This window comes from Camellia sinensis, chromosome 12, assembly GCF_055761805.1.
Source record: "Camellia sinensis isolate YWXY chromosome 12, ASM5576180v1, whole genome shotgun sequence".
NCBI lineage: Eukaryota > Viridiplantae > Streptophyta > Magnoliopsida > Ericales > Theaceae > Camellia > Camellia sinensis.
Window position 1 is genome coordinate 119,787,613 of NC_138972.1, and position 16,707 is coordinate 119,804,319.

Sequence of the window (16,707 nt, forward strand, 5' to 3'; positions counted from 1 at the left end):
CCTAGTGAGATGTAGAATATATATATATATATATATCTATATAATAAGGGAGAAAGATTTTTGAATTTATCTTAGACACAATTGTCCTACTAGGACATTTTAATAGTCATGATTCATTTGTATATTTAGATGAATGGCTGAGATCACCCCTAAATATATATCTTCCCGCCCAAACACAGTAAGCCTCCTACTTACCCACATCTCTCCCACCATTCTATCTTTATCTCTCTCCCTTCTCTGTTCTTACCTTCCCACTTACCCACGTCTCCCCTCCATTCTATCTTTATCTATCTCCCTTCTCTGTTCTCACCCACCCCATTCCCTCTTTATCTCTCTCAATCCTTGTTCTTCTTCTTCTCGAAATTGCTCTCCAGCCAAATCAATCGGCTCACTCTTCAAGTTTGTCTCACTTCGCTCACTCTTCTCAAACTAAAGGTAAAGACCACTCTGTTTACTTTATTATGTTTGATTGCTATCACTTTACAGATCACTCTATTTACTTCACTTTACTTTCAATTGATCTCAGAAACACATTCGGTTTCGTCTGGCTATGCTTTTACAGATCACTTTGTTTACTTCACTTTACTTTCAATTGATCTTACAAACACATTCGGTTCTGTCTGGCTGTGCTTTCGGGGTGTTTCTGGTCTTGACCTTTCTCTCTCGCCTATGGCGGCTTCGCGATAAATAGGTATGGTTCGATCAAAAAAATAAAAAATAAAAAAAATGTCATTGTATAGGCTTCTGTAATAAATAATAAATTTTAGCAATATATATAAAATTATGATGAACTTTGTTTATGCTGTGGGAGTTGTTTTCATTGGTTCACCATTTCGTTTGGCTTTTCTCATTTGTTGATTGTAGAATCTCCAAAACAGTCAAAAGCAAGAAGCAAGCATTGTAACTGCACAATAGCTGATGTTGAGAATACATTAGCAAAGTTCACTTGGGCTAAAGAAGCACATAAGAAAGTTGAAGTTAAAGGAAGAAGGGAAGCCAATGCCAAAGAGTTTGGCGGAGGTATTTTTTTTGGATTCTATTATGAATTTCTTTCTGCCAATGTAGGTTTATAGTGGTTATGTATTTTAGAGTTGTAAAAATTGTTATTTGTGGGTGAGAAATCATTTGGAATAGTGTGGGGTGGGGATATTGTTTGACTTCCATTTTGGTTGCATGTGAAAGTTTGATAAATTGTCTGTACAATTATTTAAAAAAAATGTAAAATAAATAAATTGTATGTACAACTTACAAAAAGGTTTAACTTTATTATTTTGTTGTTTTTTTCCAATCAGCTAAGAATATGCAGTATGCATGTGTAGAGGTCTGTGCATCACAGTAATTTATAATCTGCAACATATTCGGTTCCGTCTGGCTGTGCTTTTGGGGTGGTTCTGGTTTGATTCCCTTACAACCCTTCGAATTTCAATTTACAACTCGCAAGGGGTAAGATTTCAATTTACTCCTTCAATTTCTACACAGACTTTATTCTCTCTTTGATCTCTCTCTTTACCTTTCTCTCTCATCTGTGGTGGCTTCGCGATAAAGAAGAATGGTTCGATCATGGAATTGTCCGGGACTCATTTGTTTCAAATTGGGATAGTTCATGTGTTTGATTAGAAGAAGAATGCTATTTGAGAAATAAATAAAACAAATAATTTATAATGAAAAACGCCAAACCCACCAAAATAATGATAACATATTAACTCATTTGTTTCAAATTGGGATAGGTACAAAATTAGATGCATTCTTTATTTGTTTATTTATTTTCAAATAATTTTTAAATTAAATTGTTGATCTGAAAACACAGTGACAAGAGATTCAGGGAATTCTTTGGCATCACAGTAATTTATAATCTACAAGATATCTAAGAAATTATTGAGAGGCGTTAGAATTCCATAGAGAAATTGATGGATTCGCAAAAATTATGATTTATATCACTTGGGAGAACAGGAAAGTAGGTATTTGCAATTTGTGAAGCTTAGATGGAACACATACTTGACTTCTATGTTTTAGGAGAATCAAGGCAAGTGTGTAGTGGCGTTTTAATTGTCGTGTGACTTTCATCTATTTCAAACCATTTAATATTATTAGCCAAACTTGAACGGATTAATTATTTTTTTGCTGCTCAATCACTCTCCAGCAGAGCACGTCCCAGACATGCTTACTTTATTATGTTTGATTGATATCACTTTACTTTCAATTGATCTCACAAACATATTCGGTTTCGTCTTCAATCCTTAAACAGATCACTTCACTCACTCTTCTCAAACTAAAGGTTCGCTCACTCTTCTCAAACTAAAGGTAAAGGTTCGCTCACTTTTCTACTATTTTCTGTCATGTGTTGTTTCGAATGTGGTGAATTCACTCCAATGTTTTGCTGAATGTTTATATAAATTTTCTGAATTTTCTATAAATTGGTGTATTCACTCCTTACTTTTTCAAAAGAAAAAAAAAAAAAAATCTACAACCACCCACATTTTCTCAAACGTGTAGAAACCCACAAACCACATTCACCAGACTCTGTTGCCTAAGAAGGTGGGTAAAGGGAAATGGGATATTGGTTCTGCTTCTCAGGAGTTTTAGGAGCTAACTAGACTTATGTGATGTACAATGGTTTTTCTCTTTTTGGTTTTTCTTTTTAAAAATCTATTGTGGCTTTATGGGTATAGCTCCTTTTGGGGGTATATGAATCAAAGTTACTACAGTTTTGATGGGTGAAGTTTGATGTCAATCGTGATTTTTTTTTTTTTTTTTTTTTTTTCCTTCTGGGGAATTTTGTGGTTGATGGCTTTATGTCAATTGATTAATTTATCCAATATGTACCAAATCTTTAGATCAACAATGCTTGGAAATCAAGTTTGTTTAGATACTGTAAACAAACATGCAAGTTGGTTATAGATCCTCAAGTTCAAATGTAAAATTTGGATCACTAGCCCAGTTAACCTCTGCATGGAAAATGTGTAAGACCAAAATATAAGAGTGCCCACGTTTCTGGACGACAAGACAAGTTGAAAAAATATTTTAAAAAAAATAAATGAAATATTTAAAAATAGTTAATGTTTTTTATTAGAGGAAAAAAATAATGAACGTTTTAAAGTTTATTTTAACTTTTTAAATTTTAGAATTAAAAAAAAATTATCATTTAAGAAGGACCGATAAAGTAAAACATTATGATGTTTGTTAATCATCTTAATCGCACTTCGGCATCAAAACGACTTGAGAGGAGTCTACAACTATAGATGAATATAAACAATAGTGTTATTAGGCTACCAACAATATCTTAAATTAAAATTAGATTTGAGCTCCATCTGTATCTGAAAAACTTGCCTTGATTCATTAGCCTAGACAAAACCAAAAATTGTATATCATTCCTCCATCCAAGACCAATGCTGAAATCTTACTCCCAGAGAAGACCTCCAAGGTGATATTCATTCATTGCCCAACAATTACCCTCATTCTCTTGCCAATTCTTGATTTTGATCATATTTTTTCTCTGAAATTATTGTTTTCCGTTTCTGCGTATTGTTTAAATCTGTACAATTTCATGCTTATTTGATGAAAATGACCTATTGTTAGATATCTAGATCTAGGTTTGAGTTAATTGAATTTTTTTGACTTGAAGTAAGGTTTTTATTGTGATATTTGTTCTTCTCATTCTTGGCACTCTCTAATATCTTGTTGTTAGTTGTTAGCCCAAAACTACTGTTTGGTTGCTGGGAAAGCAAAGAAAAATGAAATAAAACAAAATTAGAGTATCATGCTTTTTGTTCTTTATGTTAATAAAATTACCAGAAGTAATAAAATTAGACAACCTACAAGACACCTGAATTTCCGTGGTTAAGCATTGAGAGAAATGTTTAGTTTTATGGTCTTATGGATGAATCAACTGTACCCATTCAGAATGATTTCTCAGGATTTATGTTATTCACAGATGATTGATATTGTTTTAGGAAAACATTTTTTACACATACATCTTTGCAATCTGTGTGCTGAGTCTTAAGAAGCTCATGGTTACTTGGTAGGTCTTACTTTAAATTTTTTTAATATGAATTCTGTCTCTCACATATAGTAATTTTGGGGAGTAAAATTAATTATACAAATAAGAAAATTGGCTAAATCTTTAGTGCTCCTCTCTTTATTTGATTTTTATTTTTTAATAAGTTGTTGTTCATAGAAAATTGGCTAAACCATTAAAGGTATCCAACTTCTTTAATGAGCTGGTGTGCATTTTAATTTTAATTTCTTTTAAATTGCAGAGCACTGGCTAGTGTGCATTATTTGATATTTAACTTTTTTTATATTTGATTTGTTTGGAATTGTAAAGTACAGTCTATTAAATATATTTTTATAACTGTATTTTAATCTTAATATTATTTATACCATGCCTTTAGGCATGGGTATACGCTAGTATATATATATATATATATATTATAGAAAGTTTATAAAATATTTATTAAGTTTTCAATTGATTTGTAGTTATTTTTATAGATAATTCTATTACACACACCTTTTACTATTTTCTTATTTAGTAAGAGGTGTGTATCCTTAGTTATTCTATTTTCTTATTTAGTTATAACTAAATTTTTTATTTTATTTATTTATTTTTCTTTAGTTAAAGCATTTCCAATGGAGGTGCCAAAGGTATAATTTGGCAAATGTAAAAATTTTAAAATCTGTTTTCGAGTTTTTAATTTATATTTTTTGATTTTTGGTGAATTTTTTTAATTTTATTCGAATAGAAAAAAGTTATATTACTGTTCATTTCAAGGGTTGGCTCATCTCTCATTGGTGGACTCCAAATTTCACATAAGGCCCATATTTTGTGGGAATTATTAATGGGGAAATTACATCCTAGTGAGATGTAGAATATATATATATATATATAATATAGAAAGTTTATAAAATATTTATTAAGTTTTCAACTGATTTGTAATTATTTTTATAGATAATTCTATTATACACACCTCTTACTAGTAAGAGGTATGTATCCTCAGTTATTCTATTTTCTTATTTAATTATAACTAAATTTTTTATTTTATTTATTTATTTTTCTTTAGTTAAAGCATTTCCAATAAAGGTGCCAAAGGTATAATTTGGCAAGTGTAAAAATTTTAACATCTATTTTTTGAGTTTTTAATTTATATTTTTTGATTTTTGGTGAATTTTTTTAATTTTATTCGAAAAGGAAAGAGCTATATTACTGTTCATTCCAAAGGTCGCTCCATCTCTCACTGGTGGACTCCAAATTTTACATAAGGCCCATATTTTGTGGGAATTATTAATGGGGAAATTACATCCTAGTGAGATGTAGAGTATATATATATATATATATATTATAGAAAGTTTATAAAATATTTATTAAGTTTTCAATTGATTTGTAATTATTTTTATAGATAATTCTATTATACACCTCTTACTATATGTATCCTTAGTTATTCTATTTTCTTATTTAGTTATAACTAATTTTTTATTTTATTTATTTATTTTTCTTTAGATAAAGCATTTCTAATAGAGGTGCCAAAGGTATAATTTGGCAAGTGTAAAAAAAAAAAGTTTCTAATGGTCTGCTATTCTTCTTGTCAAATATAGCAAATGTCATTTCTGCTGTCAAATTTGACAGGAGGTTTGGCATTTGCCAAACATGCCATATCATCAAAGATTAATCAATTTATTTGGTTTGAGTTTTTTCAATTAACTTTTAAGAAAATTGAAATTTTTTGTTTCATATTTTTCTATTTTGTTTTTAATATTTTAAGCAATTTTTTTTTTAAATTTTTATATACACCTAACATGAATACACTTAAAAATTTTAATATTTATGAAAAACCCAATAATAATTTATTTTTTATTATCATCTAAACTGTCATCAACACTAATTTACTAATTTATTCATATACAAAATTGAATAGTTTGGTTTTTTTTTTTTTTTTCTCTCTCTCTTTTCTTTATAGGGGTGATTATGTATAAGGATGTACTAAAAAATTAGACATTTTGTAAGTGAGTTGGGTTGGACTGATTGGGTAATAAAATTGATTGATCAATTTTGTTTTTAATTTAATTTAATTTTATTTGTTAGGTTGTGCTGGTTTTTTTTTTTTAATTTTTTTTTTAAAAGTGGTTATATGTAGGGGTGTGCCAAAAAACTAGACATCCTATTCTAACTCATCGTACAAAATTATATAGAATTAACGAATTTTAACCAACAGTCTAACTGATCAGTCAATTAAGTTGGATTGATTAAGTGATAAAAATTAAAATTGACTGATTAGTTAAACTGTTGGTTAAATTTTGTTAATTTCATATAATTTTCTATGATGAGTTGGTGGAAAATGTATAATATTTTATATTAGACTTTAAAAAAAAAAAAAAATAACACAGAAGCCCCCCCAAAAAAAAAAAAAAAACAAACAAACAAACAGCAGTCGAGCCAAATTCGAGGTCTCGAATTCGAGGCCTCTATCACTATTGTTTTAAAAATGATCAAATCATAAGGAACAATATAAGATGCATTATTCTATAAATAAATAAATAATAAAAAAAAAACTCATAACTATATTATCAATTCACATATATCAAAAGAAATAATAACAATATAAAAAATACACAAACATCCACCAAAAAAAAAAAAAACCTTCAAATCAACTCTCAAAACAAAGGTAGTTAACGTATATATATTTATTTTCAATTTAGTTGGAACTAAAAATACATTGGGAAAAAAAAGTCATATAGAGAAAAAAAAATACTCACACGAAAATATAAATTTGCAAAAAAAAAAAAAAAAAAAAATTACAAACAAACAAAGTTGAAATAAATTTGGACTATTGGCAAAGAGAGAAAATAACCATTGTATCATTACATTTGGAGAGGAGTTGGCTGAGTTGGAAAAAAAATCAAATATTGAGTATTTTAAAAAGATAATAGTATTGAATTTTTAATTTGATTGGGTTTTTAAAATTTTAGATTTATATTATTTTCGGAAAAAGGTGACAGTGAGATTAAGGTGGCTTATCGTATTATTTTGAAGTTTGAAGTTCGAAATTCAAAATCATAGATAATTAGCGTCTTTATTTATTTATTTTTATTGAATTGTTTTGAACAACATTGTTTTTGGAAAGAATAAGTGAGACTTATCCTATTGTTTTGAATTTTAAAATTCAAAATTGCAATTAGATCTTTTTTTTTTTTTTTTTTTTGGATTTTTGACTTAAGGAATTAACCAATAGATTTTTTTTTTATTTCTTTAAAAATTAATAAATTAACAAAATTAGTTTGGAAGTTTGGAACTTCTACAATCATTGTTCTTAAAAAGACAATTTTCCTTATATATATAGATTGGAAGTTTGAAGTTTTCACAATCATTGTTTTAAAAAAACCATTTTCCTTATATATATAGATTGGAAGTTTAGAGTTTCCACAATCATTATTTTTAAAAAGGCTATTTTCCTTATAAACAAAAGAAATTATACAAAAAAATTGTACAAAATACGGTGGTAAAAGTGCTTTTATTTATTTCAAATCAAAAGATTCATTAAAAGGCCTTACAATTTTTAAAATATTTCTATCACACCATTCTTATGAATTTTTTATTTGCAATTAATTTTCATTTAGTAAAATATGTTCTGCATGCTTTGTGTGGGAAATAAATTCAAAAATCAACATGCCTTTTGTAGAAAATTTGCAAAGATATGATTACAAGTTATTTAGGATAGTCTAAATAAGTGTAATTTTTTTATTTTTTTATAAAACAATGTGCAGAAAATTAAAAAGGTAATGCGATCTAAAAAAAGATAAAATGTTATGTTAAGTATCAATCAATCATTTTATTTCACAAAACTATTTATTAAACTAGATAAACATTTTAAGTAAATTAATTCTTTTCATCTCATAAAAAAATTAGACAATTAAAATATCACTAAAAAAAATCAAATTTCCAAATGCACACTTAGGCCTCATTTATCAAAAAAAAAATCAAAAAGCCAAAACAATTTCAGCTCGTACAAAAAATATATATATATTTCCATTTACTCTACCTCTTGTATTTTTTTTTTGTGTAAAAAATTAAAAATTTATTTTAAATATATTATTTTTTATCTCATATTTTAGTTTAAAAAAAATATTTTAAAAAAATCATCTCCCAAAATAACCCTTTATAAAGTGTTTGGAATCACATAAAAAAGTCATATTATCTTTAGTAATTTTTTATTTAGAAGAATGTCAAAAAAAAAAAAAAAATTATATTCACCTCAAGTAAACGAACTCAAAAAATTTATTTTTTTATTTTTGAAAAGTTATATAAGAAAATTTTAAAAGTCAAAATAAGCCAAAAAAAATTCATTATTTTTATGAGATTTGTATATATAGGATATTTTCTTATATATACTCAAATTGCATATTATGGTTGTTATGGAGAGTCTCCATTAACAATTCATAGTTGAGGGTTGGATCTCTATACCCAAACTTTTGTTCTCTTTCACACTCCTAATTGTGTGATATGATGAAAATATAAGGGAACAATTTCTCTCTAATATGTGATCAGAGGACAATCATGCAAGAGAGTCTTAGTGTAAAAAAATTAAGTTTATCAAAAATCGATAGTCATTTAATTGAATTGCATTAAAAAATATTTATATATATATATATATGGATTATGTTCAAAATTATACTATCTATCCATCCAAGAAGTTGCCCCCAAATAGATTATTTGTGAAATTTGGAAAATGTTATCTGCCCTTTGAAAGTGAGGTGTACGCCGTGCGGTATAGATAATAAAAATAATTTGCTTTCTTGCTATGATGATTATGTTTTTTTTTTTTTTTTTTTTTTTTTCAAGTAAAGAATTTGAGAGGAAGTGTTTACTTCAAGAAAATAGTTATGATAGGACCTATCTTTTCCTGCAACAACTGAACACAAGGATAGAAAATTAAAACGATTTTTGTTTTCCAGTTCCGGAACTGTAGGTGTTCCTCCAGTGTTGATTAGTATAGTTTTGTTGCAGAGATATTTATTTAGTCAATTAAATGTTTTTAATTTTTTACAAATAAAAAATTTTTAAATTTTGTTTAAGAAATTTTAAAAACAAAAATGATTCAGGCCTCGAATTTGAGCCTCGAAATCAATTTTTTTTTTCTTTTCTTTTCTTCCAAAGCTGTTTTAGTTTGGTTTTTTTTTTTTTAATTTTTTTTTCTCTCTTTTCGTTATAGGGGTGATTATGTATAAGGATGTACCAAAAAATTAGACATTTTGTAAGTGAGTTGGGTTGGACTGATTGGGTAATAAAATTGACTGATCAATTTTTTTTTTTTAATTTTTTTTTATTTTATTTGTTAGGTTGTGTTGGTTTTTTTTTTTTTTTTTTTTTTTTTTTTAAAAAAAAGTGGTTATATGTAGGGATGTGCCAAAAAACTAGACATCCAATTCTAACTCATCGTACAAAATTATATAGAATTAACGAATTTTAACCAACAGTCTAACTGATCAGTCAATTAAGTTGGATTGATTAAATGATAAAAATTAAAATTGACTGATTAGTTAAACTGTTGGTTAAATTTTGTTAATTTCATATAATTTTCTATGATGAGTTGGTGGAAAATGTATAATATTTTATATTAGACTTTTAAAAAAAAAAAAAAAAAAACTAACACAGAAGCCCCAAAAAAAAAACAAACAAACAAACAGCAGTCGAGCCAAATTCGAGGCCTCGAATTCGAGGCCTCTATCACTATTGTTTTAAAAATGATTAAATCATAAGGAACAATATAAGATGCATTATTCTATAAATAAATAAATAATAAAAAAAAAACTCATAACTATATTATCAATTCACATATATCAAAAGAAATAATAACAATATAAAAAATACACAAACATCCACCAAAAAAAAAAAAACCTTCAAATCAACTCTCAAAACAAAGGTAGTTAACGTATATATATATATATATATATATTTATTTTCAATTTAGTTGGAACTAAAAATACATTGGGAAAAAAAAGTCATATAGAGAAAAAAAAAATACTCACACGAAAATATAAATTTGCAAAAAAAAAAAAAAAAATCACAAACAAACAAACAAAGTTGAAATAAATTTGGACTATTGGCAAAGAGAGAAAATAACCATTGCATCATTACATTTGGAGAGGAGTTGGCTGAGTTGGAAAAAAAAATCAAATATTGAGTATTTTAAAGAGATAATAGTATTGAATTTTTAATTTGATTGAGTTTTTAAATTTTTAAATTTATATTATTTTCGGAAAAATGTGGCAGTGAGATTAAGGTGGCTTACCGTATTATTTTGAAGTTTGAAATTCAAAATCATAGATAATTAGCGTCTTTATTTATTTATTTATTTTTATTGAATTGTTTTGATCAACATTGTTTTTGGAAAGAATAAATGTGACTTATCATATTGTTTTGAATTTTAAAATTCAAAATTGCAATTAGATCTTTTTTTTGTTTTGTTTTTGGATTTTTGACTTAAGGAATTAACCAATAGATTTTTTTTTATTTCTTTCAAAATTAATAAATTAACAAAATTAGTTTGGAAGTTTGGAACTTTTACAATCATTGTTCTTAAAAAGACCATTTTCCTTATATATATAGATTGGAAGTTTGAAGTTTTCATAATCATTGTTTTAAAAAAACCATTTTCCTTATATATATAGATTGGAAGTTTAGAGTTTCTACAACCATTGTTCTTAAAAAGGCTATTTTCCTTATAAACAAAAGAAATTATACAAAAAAATTGTACAAAATACGGTGATAAAAGTGCTTTTATTTATTTCAAATCAAAAGATTCATTAAAAGGACTTACAATTTTTAAAATATTTCTATCACACCATTCTTATGAATTTTTTATTTGCAATTAATTTTCATTTAGTAAAATATGTTTTGCATGCTTTGTGTGGGAAATAAATTCAAAAATCAACATGCCTTTTGTAGAAAATTTGCAAAAATATGATTACAAGTTATTTAGGATGGTCTAAATAAGTGTAATTTTTTTATTTTTTTATAAAACAATGTGCAGAAAATTAAAAAGGTAATGCGATCTAAAAAAAGACAAAATGTTATGTTAAGTATCAATCAATCATTTTATTTCACAAAACTATTTATTAAACTAGATAAACATTTTAAGTAAATTAATTCTTTTCATCTCATAAAAAAATTAGACAATTAAAATATCACTAAAAAAATCAAATTTCCAAATGCACACTTAGGCCTCATTTATCAAAAAAAAAAAAAAAAATCAAAAAGCCAAAACAATTTCAGCTCGTACAAAAAATATATATATTTCCATTTACTCTACCTCTTGTATTTTTTTTTGTGTAAAAAATTAAAAATTTATTTTAAATATATTATTTTTTATCTCATATTTTAGTTTAAAAAAAATATTTAAAAAAAAAATCATCTCCCAAAATAACCCTTTATAAAGTGTTTGGAATCACATAAAAAAGTCATATTATCTTTAATAATTTTTTATTTAGAAGAATGTCAAAAAAAAAAAAAAAATTATATTCACCTCAAGTAAACGAGCTCAAAAAATTTATTTTTTTATTTTTGAAAAGTTATATAAGAAAATTTTAAAAGTCAAAATAAGCCAAAAAAAAATCATTATTTTTATATATATATATATTTTTTATAATAATTATTTAATTTTTTGATGTCTTTAAAAGGCTGATTTTTTATTAAAAAAAATTAAAAAGAAAATAACTTAAAGATGAAAATAAATCAAAAACAAAATCAAGCGAAGCCCAACAAACATACAATTAGCATGGGCAACACGAGACACGTAAAATTGTTTTAAAAAGATAGTTAAAAATTAATTTTTTAATTTATTTTAAATATGTAAAAAATATGAGACGCAATATAATCTAAATTAATTTAAAAATTAATCATAAATAATGATCGAATAAACAATTAGAGAGAGAAAAGACATTTAGAAATGGCAAAATTTATAAAGAAAAACAAGCACGGTCTTAAATTCCAACTCACAGTACAATAATAACAAATAAAATTACCATCTAAAAACAAAAGAAACAAAAAAAAATAACTCGAAAAGACAAAATTTATGAAGAAAAACAAGCACGGCGGAACGCGCAATCCGACGCCGTTCGCCGGTTTTTGTTTGGTTCGCTTTTGCATTTGCGATTCTTTTCCTTCTCGCAGTGTAGCCGACGGCGGAACCCTTCCGACGCCGTTCGCGATCGGCTATTGCTATTCTTTCCCTTCTCAGTGAGCGTGATCGATTGGAACGTGGTCGATGACCTGATACCGGTCGGTGAGGACCCAGAAGAAGATTCCAAGGCAGACTCCGTTGAGAAGAAAGAAGAATCAGACTCGACGTTTGAAAACAGCACTATTGCTGTGACTTCGACAGCAGAAATTATGGAGGAACCCCCCAACAACAAGACCCACATAGACAGGTCAGTGAGGAGGGACAGGAGGAGCAAAAAAACCAAAAACGACCATTTCCAATACATTGTCGTTTGAGAGAGAGAGAGAGAGAGTTGGGGTGGGCTTCTGACTTCGAGAGCAGAAATGCCAGACGACCCCCCCAACAACAACACCCACATAGGGAGGTCAGTGATAAGGGACAGGAGGGCAAAAAAAACCAAAAGCAACGATTGCCAATACATTGTCGTTTGAGTGAGAGAGAGAGAGAGAGAGAGAGAGAGAGAGAGTTGGGAGGGACTGAAACGAGTCACAGAAGAGAAATTCAATTATTGATCTGGTTCACAAATTATTTATGGTTCACAAATTCAATTATTTATGGTATGGTGTGGGATTCTAATTCCATTCCATTCCATTCCATTCCTATTTGGACGTTTTCTTCCATAATATTATTGATCTGGTTGGTTAATTCAATTATTTTTTTAAATATAACAGCTACTGTAGGTATGAAAGTGCTAAACCCTTATGGCCCATGTCCAGTGGCCAGCCATCCAAGATTCCTAAATGCAATTACTGTGGTGGCCCTCGAGGGTTTGAATTCAAGGTATGAAATAATGTTCCTTCAATCTTTAGACTGAGGTATTATGTTCTTTCAGCTTTTGAACAATATTTGATGCTCCTCCCTCAAATGTGTTTTGTTATAGCTGACATGTTTGTTTAACTGGTCAGGTATTCCAAATACACTGAATGTGGTTTCAAATTTCCCATTCCTTGTAATTGGTATTGTAGGGGTTATACTTTGCTTTCATGGGAACTATTTTAGACTGAGGTATTATGTTCTACATGATCCTTATTAAACTGGAGGAGTGAGAAGATCCTTTATAATTATACTTACCGATTACAATAACATCTAAATATATGTTTAGGTTGCAAGGTGAGGTTTGGGGTTGGACGTGTTTTTTCATTGGTGTGGCTGCTGTTGGTATTGGACCCTCTTATTATCATGTCAAGCCAAATGACGCTACTCTTGTGTGGGATTGCTTGCCGGTGAGCTTCGTCTTGCCTAAGCCTCTTTTAAGATGTCCTCAATATTTTTCTGTTTTGACATTTGATTTAGATTTGATTTTAAAAAAAGCTTGATTTTAGATCGCGCATTCCAATGGAGTGATTTTTGATCGGAAGATCGGGGGATGACCAGCCAACGTACTTTTTTCATAAATTTTTGCAAGGAGGTGGTCATCTGAGGGGACAATTGGCCGGACATTCGGCCAGTCATCGGGTGGTGAAAATAACCGTAGTTCCAACGGTTATAAACAATGATTTGATGAAAGGCAAATTCATTCTTAATTTGATAAAAAAATTTGAGAAATTCTAAATTTGATCAAATGTTTAGTGCTGAGTTGGAGTAACAAAATGTAAATTTTTTCATTAAATTTAAATTTAATAAAATATTTGATGATGGTTGAAGATGGTCTTACTAATGTCAAACTTTAGAAGTTTTTTTTATTTAACTAAGCACTTTACTCACTCAACAATCACTAGTAGACCCTTTATTTGTAGACCATTTATTTTTTCTTTATAAAGAGTGAATTTTGAGAAATTTTATTGATCCGAAAGAGAGAGTTGCATATTGATGGAAAATTAATGCCACATTTATTTTATCGCATTTTGTCTGTACTATGGTTATGTTTGGCATGGAAGATTGGGATTATTTCAGTTATAAAAAAATAAAATACGTTTAACAGTTAATAAGCTAAAAATTGTTTAAATCATAATTATTTTATTTTTTCTCTCACAAAAATAAAAAAAATCAAAAATTTATTCCAAACGAGACTTTTTAACCCAAATCAAAATAACTAAAAAAATTAATCCACTTCCCCAACGAAAGATGTATATCATTTAGTGAACACTATTGTATAGTGTATTTTTTGAATTTTCAAAGATATCTACACATATTTGATCTATTTGAAAATTATCACAAAACAATTAAATTAACTCAAATGTTTAAAACTATACTAACACAATTTGTAGGATGATTCTATATACATCAAATATTTACCTCATTACGTATTTTTTCTAATTACATTTTCTTAAAAGAAAATTAAAAATTATTTAACTTCTTTGCACACTATTATTCCATCTATACTCTTATTCTAAATTCAGTTTACAACCGATCTTAAAAGAAAAAAAGAAAAAACCAATTTACATCTAAAACTTTTCAAACTCTAACTGATCTTCAACTATTACAATCACCATCTCTAATTACAACCCTACCCCCTAAGCGTCTTGTAACAAAAAATCTCAAAATTTAATAAAAATATATATTTTATACATTTATATTGGATTTATTAATTAAAAAATATATATTTTTTCAATTTTACTCAATAAAAATAAATAAAAATTTAAATTTAAATTAATAAAATTAAAATTTTAATATTTGATGGAAAAAAAAATATATGATAAATATAACATTACAATAACCCACATGGTCAAGTATCGTAGAAAATGTGGCATCGTGTGGGCAAAAATTGAACTTGGGGCATTTCAAATAATTTGGATAAATTATCAATACATTTTAAAATTTTATTTTAAATATAAATTGTTCTTATGTTTTTAAAATTACATCTTGTTCTTTGAAGTTTTTAATTTTATCATAAATGTCTTTTATCAATAAATCAAATCAATTAATAATTTTTAGGGGAGAGTTCTAATAGCTCTAATTTATGTGTGGGCCCTATTTGATATGATGTTTTGGCCTTGGTATTTTTATTTAGAAGTCTAATTTTAGGAGGATGAATCACTGTTGTAATTTTTAATATCAGAAACGGGTTTTAACTCTCTCTAAATTCAAGGCATCTCTTTTTAGGAGTTGTTTTGGGAAAATAGTTAAAAGCTGACTTTTTTTACCCCTTTTTTTTGTGGGTTTTTTTTTTTAAAAAAAAAAACATGTAAAAAAACATGAGAGATGATGTGATCCAAAATGGGTTAAAAACTGGGAAGTGACTTTTAACCCACTTCTCAAAAGAGGCCTAAGCCTTCTGCTAGGTGTGTAGTTGGGGGTAGGGAGGGGTTTCAACTGCTGGCCTCCTCTCTTTTTTTTCCACTCCCTTTTTCTCATTTTCTTTGTCATTTTGCTTAATAATATTGGAACCTTGTATTTTCAACCCTTTTCGGCGGCGCCACTATAACATTGCCACCAGATCTGTTACCTTCCCACTTCTATAGATCTACCCTGACTATGTCTGTCTTATCTCCTTCAGATCTGCCTCTGGCCACTGTTGTTGGTGTTGCCTCTCCATCTTTTCCAATCTTCCAAATTTGATGTTTGGCTTGCGTCCAAACTTTCACCTTTGCGTTCAAAACTTTAAGATCTTGTTTTAGATCTTCTAATAATCTGTAACGCTCTCAAAATAATACATAATTCCCGCTTCCAATCTTTCCATAAACATGATAGATAATTTACATTCCCATAGAAACATCAGAGTTAATATTATAAAAGTGTATTTCAGAATGATTACAAAAGTTTACAAAAAAAATAATAGAATGCCCTGCAGGCTTATATCTTTCCAAGTTGTTACTTGGTCGATCAAAAGAAAAGTTCTAACTCTTTTACAGGTAAAGCCCTCGGCTTGCATTTACATATAATCAACAAAATAAATAACAAAGCAGAGTCTTCAACTCCGAAGACCTCCCAAGTAAAGATCTTGAACTTGGCACGTCTCCTGTACCTGAAAATGGTGTCCCAAGTAGGGTGAGCCAAAATCCAGTTGAAATATACTAAACCCAATATAAGAAATAACTAAAACATTATCACACAACGAATGGTCGACACGTATAAACATTATCATACAACAAATGATCGGCACGTATACACCAAATCACATCCTTCTCATAGCCCGACAACAATTACATCCATGCCACCATCCACTTCCCTTATTTATCCAATTCAACTCCTCAATATGGTTCATTATCTAACCAAACAATTTAGGTGAGACTACAGCTCGACTCTTAAATGCTTCTGCTATCTATGATTCAAAGTGAGATTACATCTCACGTAACTATTACTTCACTTTATAAGGTCTCGAGACTTTCACCCCGGACGCCTCAGCCAACTTAATTATCTATGGGGTACGTTCCCCGACTCCTCCCAAATTATGATACATATACAATGTATTTAAACATATAACCACCTATGGAGTACATCCTCTATCTTCTCCTAAACATAGATGTACAAACAATGTGTTAAAGTGTATGAACACACGTATGAAGTACATAAATAATGTGTTAAAGTATATGAACACATATGGAGTACATCCCCTATC

The 16,707-nt window shown here is 28.1% G+C and overlaps 1 long non-coding RNA gene across 3 annotated transcripts; it reads left to right on the top strand.

Moving 5' to 3' along the window:
- The first annotated feature begins 847 nt into the window (after positions 1-847).
- Positions 848-12,175, top strand: LOC145804740 (uncharacterized). 3 transcript variants are annotated; one of them, XR_014347116.1, is made up of 3 exons: positions 864-1,020; positions 1,293-2,301; positions 12,161-12,175. It is a non-coding gene; the product is annotated as an uncharacterized LOC145804740 (long non-coding RNA). The 3 variants fall into 3 exon arrangements; XR_014347115.1 differs by lacking the exon at positions 12,161-12,175 and having other exon boundaries at positions 1,293-1,443; positions 2,246-3,562; XR_014347114.1 differs by lacking the exon at positions 12,161-12,175 and having other exon boundaries at positions 848-1,020; positions 1,293-3,562.
- Positions 12,176-16,707: the final 4,532 nt, after the last annotated feature.